General features: G+C 46.7%; 1 protein-coding gene across 6 annotated transcripts in view; it reads left to right on the top strand.

Moving 5' to 3' along the window:
* The window catches only part of KCND3 (potassium voltage-gated channel subfamily D member 3), a 114278-nt gene that overhangs the window by 44041 nt on the left and 47610 nt on the right, over positions 1-22627 (top strand). The window lies entirely within an intron of this gene.

Here is a 22627-nt window from a genome sequence, read left to right as displayed (position 1 = left end):
CTTTACATTTAGCATAAAATCTGCTGTAATTACCTAGCAGTTGGAAAGCAATTTGCAACAGGCTTTATTGTTCAGCATCTGTACCAAATTCTCAGGGAAACATCCACCAGGGAATAAAGGAAAATGAGATGTGCCACAGTAACTACACCACTCAAACGCTTGCACAATGGAAATTTCAGGGAGGTTTAAACGAGCTCCAGTGCAATTCTACTTCTGTGTTTCTGGTTTTGTTTTGTTACTTAAAGGGCTCTGGGTTTGACTCCAGCTTCTCTCTGCCCTGTGTACACACACCCAGCAGGATGCTATAATCCATACGAAACCCGTGGGGTTATATTACAAAAGAAATATAACTGTCAAAAGAAAAGCCAAGTCTGTTGAAGCCACAGAACAGGAAACATTCTGGCAGTACCACCACCAGGACTTCACTATTTATCAAGCACAAACCTCTTTGGGTTAAATCTCTACAGTAAAGGGAAAAGGTAGCAACTGATGGTCTACAAATTCACCCCAGCATCCCAGAGTAACTGTTCATCCAGGGGATAAAACTGGAGCTCACACAAGGTTTTGGGGATGAAGGAAGGTACATTTTATTCCTGCTTAGGCTGGAATAAATCTGGCCTCACTTCCCCGCTAGTGAGACAGTCAGGAGAGCTGTGATGGAAATAAATCACTTCAAGTTTGTAGCAGTTTTTAAAAAAAGACAGAAAGAGTTCCAGTTCTGCATCTCCCTGAGGCAGGAGTGCACACACGGAGCCCGTCTGGAGCTCTGTCTCAGGTGTTCAAACCTGTGCCAGGCAGGGAGGGAGCACAAGCCCGATGCTCTCCAAGCAACTTCCCAGAGGACCTCCCACGTCACACAGTGAGAACCAGGAATTGATCAGATGCCTGTTTATTCCTTCTTTCTTTCCTTTCTCCCCGATTAAATAACATTCCTCCTGATTTAATTTCAGACCATCAAATAAGATAGGAATGTGTCTTTGCAAGGAAATGTATATTGTGTTCTGTTCCAGCCAGAAGCTAAACAGCCTAAACAAACCCATCCCTTTTGGGTATGAGGAGTAAGCAAGAGTGCTTGGAATTCAGGAAAATTAACAAATTCCCTTTGATTTGCTCCTATCCAGAGTTTCAGAACTCTGCCTTGCTTGCTGCCCTGCATCTCCCTGCCCGCCGAGGCCGGGAGCCCTGGAACCCCAGGCAGGCTTTTATTCTCTCAAATGCCCAGGATTAGACGTGCACGTCTTTAAGCTCCACAGGCTGAATTCCACTCAGCGTGATTGTGTGGATCCCAATGAGAGCAGAGCTGATCCCGGGTGTTTACAGGACCCTGCAATTTGCTTTAACGCGCTGCCTTCTGATGGGAGGCGGTCCCACGCCAAGGAAGTTGATGGCCGTGTCCTCTCACGTCAGAGCAAAGCACACTCCAATAGGGAAATCAAAGCTGTATTATTAGGCAAAATAATTCCCTCATTCAAGAGAAAAAAGGAAAAATTCAACTGATGTTCAAAGCAATGGAATGATCTGTGAGTGGAAGGAGGCAGCATAGATGTGATGACAAGAGGGATGAGGCTCTGTGCTCTATGGGCTGGTTGGAAAGCCAGGAATAATAAAGAGCAAGGAGAATCAGACAGACATTTACAAAAAACCTAGACTTTATTCAATGAATTATTTAAAATCTATTTCTGATCTGGCACAGGAGGTCACTCGATCTCCAGAAGGGAGCAACGGGAGCCCCATCACTTCTGCCATTCAAAACTCCAGTGAACAAAGAGTCTGGAAACACAGGGCACAGAACCCTCATGCTGTGCTCCGCTGTTTGACCTCAGAAAGCTTCTCTTCTTTCCAGGATCACTGAATCCTGGAATCCCAGAATGGTCTGGGTTGGAAAGGGCCTCAGATCCCACCCCATCCTACTGTGGGCAGGGACACCTTCCACTTTCCCAGGCTGCTCCAAGCCCTGTCCAACCTGGCCTTGGACACTTCCAGAGATCCAGACTTTGTCTTTATTACAGCCTTGTCAGAGAGTTGGAAAAAGGGATGGAAATACGAGCTGAAAGTGATGAACTAAATCACACGAAGGTTAACGACTTGGCCAGGGTCTCACACAGAATTCCACAGCAGCAATTTGGGAACACTGGTGTCCCAACCAGCTCTACAGACCTCAGATCATCCTTCCTGCTTTGCTTCAGCGAGCACAGACAGATTGATGGAAGACACATCTCCCCCACACACCCTGAGAGCTCCCACAGACCTGACAGCTCCAGCAAGGGCCCAGTTCCCAGGATCTGAGGGAGGGCAGTGCATTTGTAGAGAATGGAAAGTGTATTTTAGGAGCAGGGTTAACACCTGCAGCTCAGTTTTCCAGGTCCACTGGGTGAGGAGAGATTGTCCCCCACCTTTCCTGAAGTCACGGAGGTGTTTATTCATTCTCTTTCCAGCCTCTCTTTGCCTCCCTGTCCTACAAACATCCTTGACCACGGAGCTTGTTGTCAGGGAGGGATCTAAAAACTCACACTTGGTTTGCCTTGTTCAGCACATTCCCCGCGGCTGTGCCTGCCCAGAAATAACCAGTGCCGAAGGTGATCACGAACAGCGTGAGACGTGGAACCACAGCCAGAGACTGGGCAAAGCTCAGGAGCAGAGCTGCTCCCACTTTCATTCAATGGCAGCAATTTCACGTCTCTGGGAAGAAGGGAAAAAGCTTCAAGCACGAGATTATTACATTTTGTACATTACACCCTGATAGAAGCTAAAAATAGACTCTGACTGTTGCTAAGTGCGTTTCAAATGGCTTTCCTTAGAGGTAAAAATGGGATTTATTTGAAAAAGCAGAAGGTGGGATTTATAAAATCACATCTTGGGAAAGAGCTGAACAGAAAATCCCCAGCTGTGGGAATGGAAGGAGCAGGGACTTTGCCATTCCTTTTCTCCCTGGGAGAGAAGGCAGGAGGGGCTCACTGACAGAATGTTCAGGGCTCCCAGAGCACCCCATGGAGAACACACCTGGACACTCCTGCACTTCTCAGCCCCTCCCTTGAAACAAAACCTCAGGGTTCCTCCTGGTCCTGCCACACCATGGGACAAAGTAGAAATACCTCCACTGGCTCCAGGAGTTTCACTTAGGAAAGGGGAAGGGAAGCACGGAGCCCCACATGAGCCAGTTTCCCTTTTCCTCCACCTGCCTGGAGCATCTGGGGCTCTGGGACAGGAAAACTTTCAACTTTAGGCAATGCTAGGGTTGGAGCTCAGGTGAGCCTGACCCCGGTGCTCCCTGCCAGGTAACCCTCAGCACTCCGAGGGTGGGAACAGCTCTTCAGCTTCCACACAGACCAGCTCCAGCCCATAATTCCTTCCTGGTTGTCCCCTCGGTGTCACAGGCTCCATGCAGAAGGGCACCAGTAAAGCAAAGCCCGGTTGGTCACCGCAGCCGGGACAGCCTGGGCAGGTGAAGCCTCCTTGCCTTTCTCCAGGGTCTGAAATACTGAGCCGTTTCAGAACACTGCCATTCTCATTAGAGCACCGTGGTTATCATTTTCTAATTAAGAAAATGAACTGTTATTATAAAGATTAAGAGTTGTAATTGAAAGACATCTGATGTCAGAACAATTTTTGAGACACACTCCAGGTATTAAGAGAGCCATTTCCTGCAGTAGGACTGAGCACTTGCTAACAAACCTACTTGGAGGAAAATAGCCTCGAGATAATTGGAATTACAGCCATGCAAATAGCACGAACACACTGTTGCAAAGGTTTGGATGATGCTAAAGCTTGTGCAGAAACAGCCACAGGCAGACAGGGAGAGATGAGGTGGGGAACGACTATAACCAGAAGCTCGAGCATCCCAAGCACACTTTGGAGCATCAGATTTCTCTGAGGCCTCACAGCTCCCAGAAATGAGAATTACTATCCAAGGGGGATTAAAATGAGGAGGAAACTAAAATAATGGTTCAAAGGAAACAGGTGTTAAATTAACAGTTACTTATGCATTGATGTGGGAACACGTGTACTGAAGGAAAAAGGAAAAGATTAGCAACCTCATTTATTTTCCCAAATAACTTTTCCATTACAAACTCACTGTGTCCTTATCAAGACAATTTGGAAAAACAAAAAAAAAAGCTCATTATCATGGCTGAGAAAGAAAGGCTATTTTTTAATCAATTCTGTCAAGAGAAATACACGTTTTTTGCACATGTTGTCAGCCCCCAGCTCTGGGTGTCTGCTGGAGTGGACAGCAGACGAGAGATCAGTGCCTCAGAGGAACTCTGGACACCAGGGGGTTGCTCTGTGCCACCTTTCCAACAGTGCCAGTGCTGATATTCAGAGTGGCACCCGTGGCTAACAGGAGGATGTTTTATATTTTACAGGAATTTCATAGGACGCCAGTGTGCATGGGAAAGAACAGCTTGAAATAATCTTGGGAGGGAGCTGGGTACACAAACAGCACCTGCCTGAGACCAGCTGCTCTTTAGTTGTGTCAGTTGTGACAATTTGAGATAGTCTTGGAGAGTGCTTGGGGGGCTTTTTCTGTTCAGGAACTTGCCTTGTGCCAGAGTCAGAGCAGAACATTCCCTTCTCAGGTCCCCACGCCTCCCGCTGGATCCAAAATACAATGGGAAAAGATAGAGGAAAATCTATTGCACCAGAATGAATTTGCCTCTAAACCTTCCATTATCAGATCAGATTTATGAAAGAAAAGCAGGCAATTAAACTCAACTGAATGTTTCACAAACAAAATCACCCAGGTTCAGAATTTCCTTTAAAATGACAAAACCCAGGAAATTACAAACTTGAGAGTGACAATTTATCCCAAGCACCTCTGCACAAAGGCCTCGCAGCATTATTAATGACCCACTTTGTCAGCAACTTCCTTAACTTTAACACACTTTTCCTCTTTTGCTGTAGAATTTGGGACGTTTTTTATCAAGCAGCAGATAAATCTCAATCACGAGGAAGGTCAGAACGTTTAGAGGGAAAGCAGTGATGTTTCTGTGACGTGCTGGGTAATAACCTGTGACAGGTCCTTCTCCACTGGGCTCCAAAGGCACCAGGAAAACCTCATTACAGCAGAGCCCAGGTAGCCTGAGAAACATCTACTGTTATTTATTATTTATTTAAAATGAAAAGCACTGTTACTTTTCATTCCTGACAGAATTCTCCATTTCCTGTGCAAGTCAGCAAATGATAAAATAGCAGAATATTCACCAGTGTCAAACAGAGGATTTCAGCAATAAGCTTCAGCGCAAGGTGAAATATTGTAACAATTATTCCTTGTGATCAGGATGTTAATCTTCCTTTTTCAAATCAAATCTGAGGTTATCCAGTATGATCTTGCTAGATCTTCTCAAAAATTTCCTATTTTGTGAGTCCCTGTATTCACTGTGATCCCAAAACCAGTGACATCATTTAGCTCAGAGCCTCCCATTTCCACTCTGTGCAGCTTTTTGACTGAATGAAATCTAAATTTGTGGGTGTCTAAAGATGCCTAAGCAATATACATACAGATATAGATATGTATTTGTGTCTATATGAATATATACAAGGTTACATCTAGACTCATACAACAGTCTGGGTTGGAAGGGCCCTTAAAGCCCATCTCATCCCACCCCCTGCCACAGCAGAGACACCTTCTAAATAGACAATAAATGCAAACTTCATTTTAAAATGTCACGGAACCCATCCCCAGTTCTAGTTCCTTATACTGCAGATACTTGGGAGACAGTGACAAGACTCCTGAGTAAGCCCAGAGCAGTGAGAAAAATAAAAATGTTTAAAACATGTCCAGAAATAAATACAGATGAAGAGTATTTTTACTGCTAACACCTTATGCATCTGGATTTAAGAGTCTGGATAATGTGATGAATTATTAACATGCTAATGTAAATGTAATCAAATCTCCTGACTCGAGTGTACAGAGATCACCACAGGGAAATAAATAATGAAATGTTTAATCTTCTCTGCTCTCAAGTACCTGTTCTGCTGCTGGGGGTGTGGATCGGGGGGGCGGACAGGAGTCTCCTTCTGCCACAGCTCAAGGTGGGATGTGGAGAAATAGAGAGAAACCAGCGTGCTCAGCCTTGGTTTCCCAGACTGCAAACACTCCCCAGTCCTACAGAGAGCACAGAATGTACCTGTGGTGTTCCCAGAGCCTGGAGCCACCCTGCTCCACATCCCATCCCATCCCATCCCATCCCACCCCACCCCACCCCATCCCATCCCATCCCATCCCATCCCATCCCACCCCATCCCATCCCACCCCATCCCATCCCATCCCATCCCATCCCATCCCACCCCACCCCACCCCACCCCATCCTATCCCATCCCATCCCATCCCACCCCATCCCATCCCACCCCATCCCATCCCATCCCATCCCATCCCATCCCACCCCATCCCATCCCATCCCATCCCATCCCATCCCACCCCATCCCATCCCATCCCATCCCACCCCATCCCATCCCACCCCATCCCACCCCATCCCATCCCACCCCATCCCACCCCATCCCATCCCATCCCATCCCATCCCATCCCATCCCATCCCATCCCATCCCACCCCATCCCATCCCATCCCATCCCACCCCATCCCATCCCACCCCATCCCACCCCATCCCATCCCATCCCATCCCATCCCATCCCATCCCACCCCATCCCATCCCATCCCATCCCATCCCCCCCTGCTTAACAGGACCAGCAATTTGTGTGTCCCAGTCTGTGCCTGGTATCATCTGCACCCACTTCAGGTCATCTCAACTCTTTTAAATGGCTACAAAAACCAGCAAGTATTTGGTTTCTGGAGCCTTTTATGACCTGCTTCACTCCACTTCAGAAGTCTTGGCACAGATACAGCATTAAAGAGCTCAAGAGAACTCGTTATCATCATAACCCTTTAGTCCCATAAACTGTGTGGAGCAGATCCTGATCGCAGCCGTGCCGGGAGAGGAATGTCCAGGGCCAGCCCACAGGGAAAGGATGCTGGGCCAGCAGCTCCTGTGGCACAGAGCATTTCCCGAGGTGACGTGACCCCACAGGAGCTCTTGTCAGGGCACTCTGTGCATATTGAGAGCTTCAGAGTCATCCAAGCACAGAAATCCTGCTCAGTGCAGGAAAGGCAAGAAACTACGGCAGAACTGTGGAGATGTTTTTCACTGAACTTCGAGCACTGCCAGACACTGGTGACTCTCATCTCAGAGACAATGAATGGAGGAAGGAGGGAGTTGGAGAGAGCCCAAAAGATTTCACATCTCTCAGTAAATCCCTGCGTGAAGCGGCAACATGCGACTCCTGTGTCATTCTCCGTCATGTCAGCACTTTGTGGTGCTTGCCAGGCACGGGAGGGAAGGAGCTGGGAGCTTTCACAGCCCCCCAGCCCCAGAATTATCCAGTGAGACCATTCCTGGTCAAGGAGTGGGAAGCAGAGGCTGACTCCAGCCCCTGCCCAGGGCGCCGTGTGTGTTCCTGCACCCCTCCCAGCACAGCTCTCTCAGCCATCTGATGCTGATAAGAGGCAGCATTTTCTCACCTCAGGCAGGGCTCAGGGACTGATGTGACGAATGTGTGCAAAGAGCTGTGAGGCAGCTGCATGGAGTGCTGGCATTATGATTAATTCCACAGACTCCTGTGGATTATAATGAGCATGAAACCGAACCACAGCACAGAGGACACGTGGCATTATACTGCAGCTATCTTTGTGGTGTGGGAGCCTGGCAGCACCAGCACCCACCCAGCCAGGCAGGGCTGCACTTGGCTTCTCTGGGACACCCAGCAGCTCCTTACGGCTTCCACGGGAAGGGCACACAATGGGAGGGAGCTAAAGGGCAGGAGAGAGAACACAGGAAAGTGCCTTCTGCTCTTTGGTGGAGGGAAGATGTGGATTTGCCCAAGGTCACACAAGAACTCATGAGAGCATCAAATAAAATTTGTGCAGGAGCACAGGTACCAACCTCACTCCCCAGAGCCCTCCGGGGCCGACCCTCACAAGCAGCACCGAAGCAGCGGCACCACTCTGGGAGTGTCTCACTGAAGGGAGGCTCTGGCAGAGTGATACCAGAACGGGCTGCTCAGTCACAGAGGGATCTCCAGTCCTTGGGAAACGCTTCCTTGAGGGTAATATCTTACACGAAGCTGTCAGCTTTCCTCCGACACTGAGCAAACACATTTCTTTTGCTAACACAGCACTCTTCATGCAAGAATACAATGAGTGCAGACTTTGACTTGGAAGTCTGGGTTTGTATTTTTGGGGGTTGTTTGTTTGTTTAATTAAGATAAAAATATTCAAGGCCAGGTTGAACGAGGCCCTGAACAATGTGATCTGTGAGCAGCATCCCTGCCCAGGCAGGGGATTAGGACTAGAGGAGTGTAAGGTCCCTTCCAACGCAAACCATTCTGTGATTCCGTGCTGTGTGAGACCACTTTTATGCAATCCACCTCTCTGGCTGAGAGACAGCTTTTCTACAACCACCCTGTGGTCACAGGTACTGCTGCCTCTGTGTGTGCCCTTCACAGCAAAATCAAATTGCAACGATCATGAAGATTAGAAGATTGTGAAAACACACACAGGCAGAAACACAGCGTTTTCAGCATCCCCAAGTAATCCCCCCCTCCTGCCTGCCTGCAGATTCAGTGAAATGTAGCCAGGACACACATTGTCATCAGCACTGCTTCCCTCCTCGGAAGGACAGAGATTTGGTACACCTCGCAGGGGAGGTGCAGCAGAGCTTTAAATAACCACTTACGAACTTTCCTTCCAAAGAAAATTACAAGTCAGTTAATGCCAAGAAATCCCAGGCTAAGATTGATAAAATAGGACTGCCTTCTGCACTCGTGTGAAAGGAATTAAGGAGTCGTGAAAGTTTGTGGCACAGCAGCCAGGAGGAGAGAGAATTCTCACTTCTGAAACTGTTTCCAAAGCAAGAGCTGTGGCTGGGTCCTGGGATAAGGCATGGCTTGCTTAGGATCAAAGGAACTGCATCCATGTGCAATGGGAAGAGTTCAGCACAGGAACTTTAGAGCCAAAGGCTTCACCTGAAGTCCTGTGGGAAGTGAATTTTCCTGCTGGGTTACAGCAGCAGGACGTCAGGGTTCAAATCAGGTACCCACAGCCTGGTAAGACATTTCACCTCTCTTTGGCCAGTTAATTTAAAACAGGATTAATATTTCCAGCATGATTAGAATTTTATGAAGCTTAATTAATTAAAGGTCATAAAACACAATGAGACCAGCATATGACAGAGACCAGATAAATTCAGACTCTTGGTGCAGAAGTCCCGCTGTGTTTGAGGGCTGCAGTGGGGGTGGGGGCTCAGCCAGCAGCTGAGAACCCCAAAACAATCCTTAGGGGAGAAGAGGAAACCCACAAGACCAAAGTGTGGATTCCCAGTGGGAATGAGCACAAAACAGGGAGCAGTCTGATTCCTGAGGAATCACCCAGCACCACACGTGGATGTGGCACTTGGGGACAGGGTTCAGTGGTGAACAGGGCAGTGCTGGGTTAATGGTTGGATTTTGTGGTTTCACAGGGCTTTTCCAGCCTTAATGAGCCCATGATTCTGTGAGTGTTTGGGCACAAGGAGCTGTGCACACCCAGGCCTGAGAGTGCACACACGTCATTCCCTTCAAAGGAACTCGCTGTTCTCCGGGACCTTTAATTACTAAAAAATGCAGCAAATCCCCTTAAATATGCCAAATTAGGGTGGGCAGAAGGGGCTGTTCAGGATTGAAGTAGGATAAAGAGAATAAAATGCAAATCTCCCTGCAGTTTATACTTATGACTAATACCTATCACAACAGATTCATTTAGGAACACGCCTGTGACGTTAAACTTGTCAATCCTCCCCACCTCTCCAAGCCTCTGCTCAGGGACGTGCCTGTGCAGCTTTTCCAGCTCTGCCCAGCAGTGGCTCAGGAGATGCTGCATCTCTCCAGCTTTGGATCCTGCTGCTGGGAGTCAGAGAATCATGAAATCGTTTCGGTTGGAAAAGACCTCTGAGGTCACCCAGTCCAAGCATCAGCCCAGCGCCACCACCATGGTCACCCCCAACCTGTGTCCTCAAGTGCCACATCCACATGTTTTTTGAACACTTCCAGGGATGGGGACTCCACCACTGCCCAGAGCTTGACAACCCCTTCTGTGAAGAAATTTTCCATAATATCCAATCTAAATTTCCCCTGGGGCAACTTGAGGCACGAGGTCCTGCTCTGCTCCATAGAGGAGCTCCCATCTCCTATTTGAAGAAGCTCATTGGTTGGGAAGGGCTCCAAACCTCTTAACAGACCACTTCTGTCTCAGTGAAATTATCAGGAAGGATAAGAGTGCAATTTATAACTATAAAAACCAGCCTGCATTTGAATAAAGCCAAGCCAAATCCATGGATGTCTGGATTCACTTCCCCAGGCCAGGTAGCAGTGGTCATTTGGGCATCTGCTTTGCCACCAACCCCCTAAAAAAGCTTCAATCCTGTGAATCTCTGTAAGTACATTAAATAGAGAATGAAAACCGCATTGAGATTAGATTTCCATCTCTCGACATCTACGCACACGACAGCTGGGATTAGTAAATGAACAGACCACTGAAGGAAGGAGGAGGATTAACAATGGAAAATAAAAAAGGTCGATAATCAGTGGCAGCTCTTTGGAAAAGAGACTTAGGACAAATGGCACAGGCGGCTTCAATTTATTGACTCAGGCGAATGAGAGCTGCAGAATATGAAAATGAAAGAACAATCTTCCCTTAATCTGCGGGGGCAGCGGGGCCGGGAGCCGGGGCAGGACATCATCCCCCTAACGAGGGGAGTTCTCTGCAACAGCCTCTGACAACTCCAATCATCCCAGGGCCCGGCAGGCTTAGAATCCAATTTCAGCTCCAGCTATTATTGCAGAAGTTTTAATCTCCGTTCTTATGCAAACAATTGGAGGGAATGATGGATAGATAAATAAAGGAACAAATGAATAAAAGTCAGGCTGACGCACGGGAACGGTTTCTGGTTGGGCTGAGCAGCACACGCCTGTGTGAGCCTGTGAATGGCAGCCGTGGGGAGATGGACATGACAGAGGTCACCCCCCCGCTCTGGCTGGCTTTAGATCAGCTCCAAATTTGATATTCCAGACACAGCTACACAGAGGCAATGACTGCTGTAACAGTGAGCACAAATGTAGGGGGGAAAAAACTTAAAAAGAGCTGTTCATCATTTATGTCCAGACAAAGGAGATCTGACCTAGGAAGTCAAAATTTATGAGGGAGATAAATACACTGGCAGTGGCTGGTTTGACCAGACCCAGGCAATGCAATATAAAAACACACTCCCTGTACAGAATCCCAGGATCACTGGGTTGGAAAATCCCTCCAGGATCATCAAGTCCAACCTGTGACCCACCCCAGCCTTGTCACCAGCCCAGAGCACTCAGTGCCACATCCAGGTGCTCCCTGGACACCTGCATGGATGGGACTCCAAACCTCACAGGGCAGTTCCAATGCCTGACCACCCTTTCCAGGAAGGAATTCTTCCAGAAATTCACCCAGGCACTTGTCTGGACTCCAGTACAGACCCACAAGAGAAATTTATAGATGTTTTAAATTTTTTTAATACACATTTATGAGTTTGTGGATGCTCAATTCCTGCAGCAAACTGGACCGCAGTATTTTTATGTGCTACAGAGCCCAGTGCTTTGCTTTACTTCCAGTCTGAGGTTGTTGGGTGAAGCAAAAGCAGTTTGGAGACTCACTGGTCTCAGGACTTCTTGTCTGGGGAGATTTAGAGAGAGAAGGAGATTCCCACCACAGCTCCTGCACTGCAGGGAGTGGCCGAGAGGAGGGAGGGAGAAGTTCACCTCACCCCAAAGTCACTGGGGGGCTAAAATCCAATGTCCGTGTTCAGTCTCCCATCTCCTAAACCTGTATTTAGGAGAGCATGACTTCTGCACAGACTAATCTGAATTCTGTTGGAAGGAGACCCATCTCCCCCCTGCCCAAATACCCACTGAAGGTCCCTTTTGGAACACTCCCTCCTAAAGTGCCACAACGTTGATAGAATAGAAATTGCTCGGTTTGCTCAACTCACGGAAGGTTCTGCCAGGCTGTCAAACTGGTACCTTTACTGACATTAAATCATTTCTCTGCACCAAAAGGAAATTAAAGATTATTTTATGCTATTAGGTTTTAGCCCATTTACAACTTTCTGCATTAATATTAAGATATACAATCTCATTTTTGTCCAGGCTGTAAAAACTACATGAATACAAGATATTTGAAAATTATCTAAGAATTGTGCCCTCTGAGCAGCTCCCTCAGAAGGTGAACTACGAGGTCTTGGCCTCCCATTTGGAGCCTACTCGAAAACACATTTGCTGCTTGTTAGCAGATTAACAGATGAGACAGAGGGGAGTTAAACATAGCCAAGGTGTGAAAACTAATTACAGGCTGCTGCATCAGGCTGGGAATAAGGAAAGCCAGTGCTAAGTGTCTGCCCTAAGAGGTGATATCCATCTCTACTGCAGGAGAAACAAGGCAAAGCTGAACCTGGTTTTGTCTCAAGGAGTTGATCTGAATCTCATTCTGTATCTCCAGGTGAGAAGTGTTCACACAGACTGCACTCAGATAAACTTCACTGCCCTCAAAGTCACCCTTTTTGGAGGCAAAATGCACAGCCAACTCCAGCAAGAGCTGCTGGAAATACGAGCTCAAATAACAAATAACAAACCCCCACCAATTTACAACCAAGAGTGACGTTCCCCCACTCTTCAAGCCATGTGAAGCAAAAAACCACATTAATCTGAAGCCTTGAACCTTTTGAATAGTTATGAGCAAGAGGAAGGAGCACTGCCCGTGGCTGCTGTCGCCCAGGAGCAGCCTGGCAGGATTTCCTCGGGAATCAGGGAAAAAACATCTGTGGGAAACAGGTTCCAGCTGTGCTAGAGCTGCCCCTTGCTTCTCCTGTTGCATCTCCTGTTGTATTTTGCTTGTGCTGTGGCTGAGGCAACACCGGTGGCTTTGTCTGAGTGAAACCCAGATGCCATCAGAGTCCGGGGGCTTTGTCACAGCGGCAGAGGCAGCTTCTCACCACCTGTGATTGTGCTCATTGTCCATCTCTGGGATCCCTGGGCACCCAGCACTGCTCTTGCACAAATAACAGCCAGTGATGGAATATTATGGGCCCTACTACTCTTATTTTCTACATTATTTACTGATGGGGTCAAAATTTTGTTGTTGTGAACCTTGTGCATCTTGGTGCAAATCCACACCAGGAATGGGAGTGAGGCTGTATCAGACAGGAATACTCTCCAGCAATTTCCCATCTATTTTAAACCTGCATAAATAACTGCACCAACTGCAGCACAATGGAAGATCATTCCCTCTGGGGCTGTATTTCTTTCCCTGAGCCTCTCCTCTGGTTCCTCAGAGGCAAAGCTCTAATGCAGGAACTGTGCACCAAAGAAGATCAGAAATAGAAGAAAATAGATGATTTTTCTTTCTTTTGAACACCCCAACCTCAGCAGCATTTCAGTGATGAGAAAACCACTTCTGCCATGGAAATGCAGTAGTTTAGCACCAGTAATTCCACCAGTCAGACTTGTGCATTTTTGGAGTTCATGGCTGACTCTTTATGCATGCACAAGAGCTAATTGCATCCAAGAGAGCTCCGTGCCTGTTGGTCTGGAGGTGTATTGCCATATGTTTGGTGTATACTTAATTAACACAGTGCAGCTGCACTGCTTTCCATCTGTATTACAGATCAGATTCCTATTACATATCTAGGCAGGAGTCCCACAATTCATATTTATTAAAATAATTGCCCCAAGATTTAGGTGGTTGGAAATACTCAGTCAAGCAGCCCAGCATTGCTTTGCAGAAGGAAAATTATCCATCCAGGAAGCCAAAGGGAGTAGGATGAGGACTTCAGGGGCTGCCATGTGCAGGTAGAGCTCAGCCCTGCAGACAGAGGTTAAAACAGAGCCCACTGAGCATTTCTTCCAGGGACTGGTTCTCCAGCTCTGGAGCTTATTGAAGTGTGACTTGCTGGTATATTCATATTCACCATCAGATTCAGGGCTTTTTTTAGCTCCCTGCAATCTTTTTCTCTAGGCATCAGAAATTTAATTTTAAAATTCGATTTGTGTAACTCACGCCTTAGTCTGGACTATCTGTTTCTGAAGCACCTGTGTTCAAAATTCATCTGCCTGTGAAAATCATTACAGGTGTAGGAGCTGAGTAAAGGTGCAAACTGCACATATGGATTTCAGTTGAGTTTCACTGCCAGGATCTCTTTTCCTGCTGTACAAAACCAGCTTACACAAAAATACCCCAAAAATACACCGAGGTACAAGAACAGAGCAAATGCAGAACACAAAACCACAAATTAAGTGTGACCTAATGGCAATGTTTAGATCCAGGACCTAATTACAGCCTTTCGGGAGACAAATCCAAGGACCCAGAGGTGTGCTTTGGGTTTGAGAAGGAGAGGACATTTAGCTTTTTATGTGAATGTTCTTGTCTTGTCCAGCCCTGCGCCGAGGAAGCAATCTGACTAATGACAGTCCAAATCTGTGCAATTATAGACAGCAACGCATGGCTGAGAAATAATCAAATTTACTTTTCTTATCCATTCATAAAGTCATCAATATAATTGTGCAGAGCTGGTTAAGACCTGCACGTGGGAAGGTGAAGATTTCCAATCACCTGGAGAGCACAAAGGGCAGGGCCCAGCAGCCGGAGCTGCTCGCACCCCTGCTGAGCTGCCTGTCCCCAAACAGGGCTCTGCCCCACGGCCGGGCTCTGCTGGGAGCAGAGCAGGCATTTACAACCCCTTCAGCCGGGCTGGGGAACAGACACCAGCTGGCAACTGCACCTGGCAATAAGATCCAGGTGCTCCAGTGCCACTCCTGTGCCCAGCACAGATCAATGTCCTGCTCGGCTGTGCCTGCCAGGGAGGTGGGGTGGGCAGAGCCCAGGGGTGAGGGAATCCCTTTGGGCTTTGTCTGAACCAAGAACAGCAACTGGAGGGGAAACAAACCCAGGTCCCCCCTGAGCACCCGGTGTGTAGGGCCAAATGTTACCAGAGCTGCAAATCTGGGAGACTGGGGGAACTGGTGGGGAACTGGTGGGGAACTGGTGGGGAACTGGTGGGGAACTGGGGGTCCCTTCGAACCAGCTGCTGCCACAGCCCATCTGTGCTTATTAGCACAGACATTTCTATCTTTTCAGCTGAAGAACTTGGCTGTTTTATGTCTAGATTTGAATTATAATAGCCTTGCTGTAACTGGAGAGCAGAGATAGGGAGAGGTCTGGGAAATGTGCTTAAAGAGCTCATTGCTCTTTCCTCTTAGGGATTTTTTGCCCGCTTTGAGGGGGCTGTTGTTTGAAAACAACGGTGAGAGCAGTAACAGTATTATTAAACATTAAATAGAAACTCCAGGAGAGGATGCAAGAGAAGGAACATGGCAGATTTTGCTTGAGAAGTTAAATGCAGTTCCATTGATCCATCCAGCAGCCACAGCTCAGAGGCTGCTTTGTGCATTTGAGCTTTACAAAAATCTCCAAATCCTCAGGAGCAGGCTTAAGGGACTTGATCCATGTGTCAAATCCCCAAACTGAAGCAACATCCTGATAGGCCTCAGTTATCCTAAACAGCAGGTGGTTGCTGTCACCCCAGAGGGCAAAAGCAGATTTTGAAGGAATAACTTCAAATTTTTTCTCTTGTTTTGCATTCCCTCCTCTGCTCTGTGCAATGACATCAGACAGCAGCATCAGAAGCACCACAGTTTTTGAGCACAGGAGTGATTGCTGCTCTCTGGACCAGTGGTGTGGCAAAGGATCTGCTGGGAGCACCCAAAGCAGCCCAGTCCTCAGTCCTGGGCAGAGGCTCAATCCAAACCAAGCTCTGAAAGCAAGAGCCCTCTCCTTGAGATGCTCTCACACATTCCAGCAGCCAGAGTGTTTCTGGGCTCCTGTCACAGTCTCTTGGTCCTCTGAAGCAGCTGTTTGAGGGTTTGGGGGTGGATTTTTTTGGTTTTATCTTTGTTTTCACCAAAGGCCACATAATTCAATGCACATCAGCAGCAGAGCAGTAGAAACCACGAGCCTCATGTGCCAGAGCAACTCAAGTAATTTAAAGTGCAAACTAAACCCTCCCCTTTGGTGCAAGCCTCTGCTCTCAGGTGTCCCACAGACAAGCAAAGGGAACAGACTGATTTACACTGGTCTTTCCCCTCCTTAAATTGCCATTTTAATTAACTTTTCAGTCTTTAACCATACTAATGCTTGTGACTTGTGCATTGACAGGAGAAGTAGAATCACATCTCATAGCAGCAAACAGAGTTTTGCAAATGAACCTAATCCTTTCAGAGCTTTCAGCACATGAACACACATTTTCTTGCTGGCCAGTGGTTCATTTTCATACCTGAATTCTCAAGCAGCTCAGAATCATGGTAGGAAATTTCATGCTGCACAAAGCTGCTTATCAGCATCAAAAGAAATGAATTAAGATGGTTGGGAGAGGGAAAAAAAAAAAACATTTTTCAAGTAATGCTTATGTTCCATTAAAGGAGCATAGGAGGTGGGTTTGCTTTTTAACTTCAGGAGAAACTGTTCCCCCTTTCCTGGCCCCTTTGAAGTGCATCCGAGTCTCAAAAGCTGTGTAGGAATAACTTAGCTGTTTGTACATAAAGAACTGCCAGGGAAAGTTTATAGCAGTAATCACCAGCTCCTCCAGAATCCTCAGCAAAGGAACATTAATAAACATTAAAGAGGAGCGTGAGCTCGGCATCTTTCTAATTAAGAGTGGAAGAGCCTGGCAGATGAGGTCAGTCCCCAGATGAGGTTGAAGGGCAGTGTAAGCATGAGAGAACAAATTCAACGTAAAGGTCATCTATATGGATTAAATGATCTGAACAGTCAATTCCAGAGCCATCTTCTGCAATTAATATTTAATTAAAAATAGAAACACTATAAAGTTTAGCTTTTAACCAGCAAAATTATTTCATGTCCCATAAAACCTTTAAATACAAGGCCATGCATCCCTTCTCTCTCCCTATACAAAGCAGGCTGCTGTGGCTGTGAGTCACTCAGAAAGGGCATTCCAAGGGCAGACAGCCTTTGCACCTTTAAAACACTTGAAATCTGTTTCTAGTGACCAGAGACAGCATTTAACACCTGAAGGGTTTTATCCTTTTCATTCAACTGAGAATTAAATGCAATTTCTAATCAAATATTCATCCAAATACATAATGAATTTAAAGGACTGGATTAACCCACGGTCAGCAGCAATTCCATGTTTCAGAGGAGAAGGGGCTGCAGAAGAGGCACTTGAGGATGGTTCAAGTGCAATCTGCTGATCTCCAGACCCAGAAGGATCCGAGCCCGGCACCTCCCGACCCCGCTGCCCTCAGCTCCTCTCCCCAGGAGCTGTAAAACAGCTCAGAACCAGCAGTTCCTAAAGAACCAATGGCATCTTTTCACTTTGCTTTGCATATCTCTCTGGACCTCTCCTGAAAGTGCCTCCGGCATTTGTTTAGTGTGATTTGAAATGTTCTGTCTCCTCTGACTTTGCTGCCCCAGAACTAGGCCACCAAGAAGTCACCAGAGGAATGTTTGTTCTTCAGCACTCGAGTCCTTTGTAACCTACTTCTGAGTGTTTAACCTACACCACCACAAAGCAGCTGGAAAAGGAGTTTCAGACTCATCATGTGAATTCTCACGTTTGGAGAATGCAAGAAAGAATCACGTTGTTTCTACAAGTCCTTTCCCTGGGCTGAAGTTGGAGAAATTTAGGTCTGGTTCCCAACTCTGTCACCCATTTCCTTCTTGATTTTCCAAAGGCTCACACTCTCCAAGCTTCAGTGCCCTGGGAGTGTAGATAATACTGACTTGTTTTCATATGAGCTGGAGATATTTTCCATAGTGCTATGAAAATAAGAAGTAATCCAGTTCAAAGACTTGTTTTTGCTTCCCTCAAAGTCAACTGTAAAATTCCCTCCACTTCAGTAGTGCAGGATCAATGGTTTTTTCTTTAAATGTTTGATAGAGCTTCCCTTTATTCTTGGGACTTGGGGTCCTACTGTTTATTTTTACTTATTACATGAGATTTGTCATTGTTTTCAAGGGTACAGAGGTGTAAGTGAAAATCTCCACGGATCTGATTGCCTGCAGCTCTCTGCCTCCCTCACTGCTTTTAAACAACATTCCTGGGAGCCGTGACCTGCCCCAGTCAGATTTTCTGGTTCACCCACAGCTTTGCTCAGGGAAATTTCTCAGAGGAGTCACTCCAGTGGTTATTCCCTGGCTTTGGAAAGCTGCTGTTAAACCTCTCTGAACCCACAGCAGTAGCCTGGGTAATCCTCCGTGGAAGGAGGCAGAACCCTCAACATTCACGGGAGCATCCATCCATCCATCAGGAAGAGAGAGCAAGCAGGGAAAGGCAATCAGCTTTCGTGAGGTTCTAATAAGGCAGCACAATTCATCTCTTCACTTCTTACCCAGCCCCTGCTGCATATATAAATTAAATTAGCAGTCATATGTGTGTGTGTATATATATATGTATGTATATATATATATATATACACACACATACAGATATATGAAATATCCCAACCTGAATGACTCTTCTAACATGGAGATAGAAGGCAAGAGATAAAACTGTTGAAAATCTCAGAAAGCAACACATCCTCCATCGTTCCTCCTGTGACCCAGGGATGATTCCCATGCAATCACATGCATGTAAAAAAATCCCTTTTGAAGTATCTCATATTTTTGTTACTAATTCTGGTTTGCAAACAACTGCCTGGTGTTAGTGTTGAAATATGTCAGAGCTGTTAAATGCTTGTATAAGTAATAAATGGGAGGGCTTGTACTAAGACTAAGGTCTCTCTGCATCAAGACATAGACAGTGTTATGTTTTATTAATAATGATTTGAAAACCACAGTGAAGTGGGGAAATGGCTCGGTGCCAGGATTTTAAACCCCTGGTTCACAACCAAGCACAGCCCAGAGGGTCACGGTTCTAAGTCTGTGGCACTGACTTTACCAGAACACTTAGACTTGCACAGACAGATTTAACACCTGCAGTTATCTTTGGTGGAGCTCGTTGTTCTTCTGCCCAACGTTGTAATGATGGACAGGCCTAGGACTGGTGGAGAATCCAGTGCTGCTGAGAGAAGCAGGGCGATGGTCAGTCTGTAATCACTGCCCGGAACACCCAGAACACCTTGCAGTGCTGTGCTTTTCCAGACACCAAAAACATCTTTCTATGAATCCCAGAATCACAGAATTGTTCAGGTTGGAAATGACCTCCAAGACCATCAAGTCCAAACTTTGACCAAACATCAGCTTGTCACCAGCCCAGAGCACTGAGTGCCACGTCCGGGCATTCCTCTCCTCCTGTCCCTGTTCCCCGGGAGCAGAGCCCAACATCCCCGGCTGCCCCCTCCTGTCAGGGAGTTGTGTAGAGCCACAAGGTCCCCCCTGAGCCCCTATTCCCCTTAAAAACAGGAAAAGGGGAAAATATATATTTTTTTAATCTTTTCTATGTCTAGCTTTGTTCATTCACAAGGTTTGTTCTCTGCATGATCTTTACGCCCTGAACCACTTCCCTGAGGTCCTGTCCTTCGGGAGAAGGTGCAATCCCTCCCTGGGAAGCAGCACCACGATGATGCCAACCCCCCTGCTGGGGCTTTGCACCTTCACCAGGTCGTTGGCCTGACCTGACACCCCTGTCCCAACTCAATATTCTTGTTCTGCAGAACTGAGCAAGACTTCTGCCTCTAAAATATCAACTTTTCCATTATACCTCTAGGACAGCTGTAAAAATCATCCTCTGATTTCTATCCATGGGTAATTGTGCTACAATTATGGAAAAAAATATTGTGTCATGGAAGTGCGTACAGTGGTTATTTCTGCAGAAATAGCCTCGTGCATTTCTAAAAAAGCGTTTTCCAACCATTTGCGTACAATAGGCAGTGACAGACGGAGGCCGATTTACATAAAATGACACAAGCATCAAGTTCTTTTCAAGTCAGCCAAAGATTCCAAAATAGCAAAGCAGAGAGCGCTCAGCGCGGGGATGGGCGCGTTACCCTGCGAGTTCCCTGCCGAGGGTTGTGCTTCCTTGACTTCTGCTCCTCAGAAATGACTCGTTGGAGCACATAGCCCTGCACAGATGGGCTTCAGGAGCAATCAAATTCTTTCAAACAAGAGCTACAGCCTAATCACTTAAAACACCAGGACTTGGGGGCAACTTTTTTTCCTTTTTTGTTCAACTTCAGAATTCAAAGATTCCCTCCCATACAACAAATCTGCAGCAGAGCAGCTGAAAGAGCACATTTTACAGTTTAGGCAGGTTCTGGGGATTGTCCTGCCATCCTGCCCTGCCCAGAAGGGCATCTTCACATCCATGGTCACAGTGCTGGAGAGCCACAAGGACAAAACTGCAGCAGGGTGAGCTCCTGCGTGTTCAGAGCCAGGCAGCAGCACCCAACACACAACAAACCCTCCTCAGCATGCACTGCACTGAAATATGTAACCACAAATAATATATGGCATTGACTTACAGCAACTCCAAGGCCAAAAACTTGAGCACTGCTCCAGATATGTCCCCTCCTTTTGTAAATCTGAACACCGTCCTGTGGCTGTGAAATAGTGACTGCCAGATAACTCATGAATATAAATACACTTTGAAAATTGCCCAGCTGAAGGCCAGCCCTTACTCAGCCACAGAGTTTGTTACGTGTGAAAAATCACTGAAAGTCAAACTAATCCATTTACTTGCCCGGAGGACCTTACAGGAATCTACCTCTGTAACAGCAGTGAACTAATACCTTATGAATATGAAAGAACTCCCCAAACAACCTCTTCTGCCCCTGGTGTAAACTGGAGAAGTGAAACACCAAAGCAGCCTCCAAGGAATGAAATTTTTTGACAGTTTACTTAGATAGAAAACTGATCTTTGTTAAGCTGCACCTAATGCTGAAATACCAGCAAGTCCAAAGGCAGAGAACATCACACTGGCATGCAAAAAAAAAAAAAAAAAAAAAACCTGAAAAAAAAACCTTACAGAGATCTGAGCTTGGTCCAACATCCCCCCATGCCTGCCCTTCAGTGGAGCTCAGTCAGGTAAGACCCAGAGCCTGTGCTCCACCTGAATCCCAGCACACACACTGGCGTTCCAAAGGGAAACTGCAGGGAGCTGTGGAAGGGCTCTGGGCACTGGACAATCTCTGAGCTGGGGATGAGGTCGGTCTCTGTGTGGCTCCAGCAGCTGCTCCCAAGTCCCTGAGGCCCTGGCCAAGCTCCTCACTCAGCACTGGCTGCATCTTCATCCCCAGAGGCTCCAGCGGGGCCAAGGGCAGTTCCTGCTGGGCATGGGGGGCTCGTGCAGACCCTGCTGCCCCACAGGGACCCCAGCACCCCTGGCTGTTGGAGCTCCTGACACCCCAGGGCTGGCAGGATAAATCCACACACATTTGGTTTGCATCCCAGCCAAACAGATGGCTTGGGAGGACTGAGGGGATATTAAATTAAGCTAAGGTGAACCTTCTGGGAAAATTCAAAGGAACTTAATTGCAGAGTATTTGCTTTTACCTATTTCTCCCTTTTTATTTGGCAAATACTTATGAGCAAACTCCGTGTTTAATGAGGAAGAAAGCACTGATGAAAAGATACATATTTTTTTTAGCATCTTTAATCTGAATTCCTGCTGGTGCTGCACATTTTCCCACTAGAATGCTTCCAGGTGATGAGGTTACCCTGCAATTTTTTACTGATTACACCCCAGACTAAATCAGATACAGGAGATAGATGTATAGATATATACATATGTATGGATGAAAACTCCCGGATAAACACAAAATGTTGAGCTCAGCAAACACAGCCCTAATCCCTCTGCAATTTGAGAGTGCAAGTGTTGTGTATCATATGCAATGTACACAGATTTATTGCAGACCAGAGAGAGGAGCCTTGCTCTCAGTGGCATTGATCACTTGACATCCTTGCTCTGACTCTAAACTTGTCCAGGGTACATGGAGGTGTCATTCCCAGCAGGACTGGGAATAGAATCCAGGCTCTCTCCCTGACCCAGCTCTGCTAACAGATGATGTTCTGAACAGGGAACTGCTCAGTCACCTTGAGCCATGTGGGACCGGGGAGGAACAGCCCCTCCTGGGCACCAGAGTGTCCTGGGCAGGGGCTGCCAAATAATTCTCTTACTGGGAGCTGGAGCTATCATCTGCAGGCTTCTGCTTTAAATCCAAACAGGAATTCATTTAAATCTTGGTGCAGACTAAAAGTTACCCTCTCCTGACAGGGAACTGGTTGTGTGAGAAACACATCTCAGGATTCTGTGCAAGCCATGAACAGCCAGGTAACCACAGCAGCTGATATCAGCATTGATAAATATAGACACTTCTTATATAAGAAGGGACATTCAGGTCACTGATTTTTTAGGAAGATGTTCTCATTGATTTCCAACAGGAAATTCTGATCTTACATATTGTATAAAATGGCATTTTGATATTATTAATGCCATGCACTGAATAATATGAATGCTTAATCTAAGTGTAAATAATGATTATGAAAGCAGTGAGTGGACACTGCCAGTGCAAAGAGCAGAGTCCCTTAGATAAAGAGCAGGAGGAAACGCTGGGATTAGGGGAAGG

The sequence above is a fragment of the Corvus moneduloides genome, chromosome 24 (assembly GCF_009650955.1).
Source record: "Corvus moneduloides isolate bCorMon1 chromosome 24, bCorMon1.pri, whole genome shotgun sequence".
Lineage (NCBI taxonomy): Eukaryota > Metazoa > Chordata > Aves > Passeriformes > Corvidae > Corvus > Corvus moneduloides.
This window is presented reverse-complemented; position numbering and strand designations above follow the sequence as displayed.